The following is a 1,532-nucleotide window of genomic DNA, read 5'->3' as shown; positions in this document are numbered from 1 at the left end:
CTAAAATGCAGTTATATTCTCACCTCAAGAAGCTGGAGCTGGAACAAAACGGGCCTAACCCATGCACGAGAAGGCAGGTGATGAAGATCAGAGCAGAGATCAATGAATTAGAAACCAGGAGCACAGTAGGGCAGATCAACAAAACTAGAAGCTGATTCTTTGAAAGAATAGATAAGCCACTGGCCAGACTTATTCAAAAGAATAAAGGACCCAAATTAATAAAATTATGAATGAAAGGGGAGAGATCACGACCAACACCAATGAAATAGGAAAGATTATTAGAAACTTTTATCAACAGCTTTATGCCAATAAATTAAACAACCTGGAAGAGATGGCTGCCTTCCTGGAAACCTATAAACTACCAAGATTGAAACAGGAAGAAGTTGATTATTTAAACAGACCAATTAATTATGAAGAGATTGGAGCAGTGATCAAAAACCTCCCCAAAAACAAGACTCCAGGGCCTGACGTATTCCCCGGGGAATTCTACCAAACATTCAAAGAAGAAATAATACCTATTCTCCTGAAGCTGTTTCCAAAAATAGAAACAGAAGGAAAACTACCAAACTCATTCTATGAGGCCAGTATTACTGTGATCCCCAAACCAGGCAAAGACCCCATCAAAAAGGAGAATTACAGACCGATTTCCCTGATGAATATGGACGCCAAAATTCTCAACAACATCCTAGCTAATAAGATCCAACAGTACATTAAATGAATCCCAAGTGGGATTCATCCCTGCGATGCAAGGGTGGTTCACCATTCACAAATCGATCAGTGTGATAGATTATATCAACAAGAAAAGAGTCAATAACCATATGATCCTCTCAATTGATGTATAAAAAGCATTTGACAAAATACAGCATCCTTTCCTGATTAAAACACTTCAGAATGTAGGGATAGTGGTACATTCCTCAATTTCATAAAAACCATCTATGAAAAGCCTACAGTGAATATCATTCTCAATGGGGAAAAGCTGGAAGCCTTTCCCTTAAGATAAGGAAAACAACAAGAATGCCCACTCTTGCCATTATTATTCAACATAGTACTAGAAGTCCTTGCAACAGCAATCAGATAAAAAAAGTGATAAAATGTATGCAAATTGGCAAAGAAGAAGTCAAACTGTCTCTCTTCGCAGATGACATGATACTCTATATGGAAAATTCAAAGGACTCCACCCCCAAATTATTAGAACTTATAGAGCAATTCAGTAATGTGACAGGATACAAAATCAATGCTCAGAAATCAGGTGCATTTCTATACACGAACAATGAGACTAAAGAAAGAGAAATTAGGGAATCATTTCCATTTACAATAGCAACAAAAACCGTAAGATATCTCAGAATAAACCTAACCAAAAAGGTAAAGGATCTATATTGTAGAAACTACAAATCACTCTTGAAAGACATTGAAGAAGACACAAAAAGATGGAAAAATATTCCATGCTCATGGATCAGAAGAATAAACATAGTGAAAATGTCTATGCTACCCAGAGCAATCTACACTTTCAATGCCATCCCGATCAAAATACT

Source organism: Ursus maritimus, unplaced genomic scaffold (assembly GCF_017311325.1).
Source record: "Ursus maritimus isolate PB19 unplaced genomic scaffold, ASM1731132v1 scaffold_10, whole genome shotgun sequence".
In the NCBI taxonomy this organism is placed as follows: domain Eukaryota; kingdom Metazoa; phylum Chordata; class Mammalia; order Carnivora; family Ursidae; genus Ursus; species Ursus maritimus.
Note: the sequence above shows the minus strand (reverse complement) of the source record.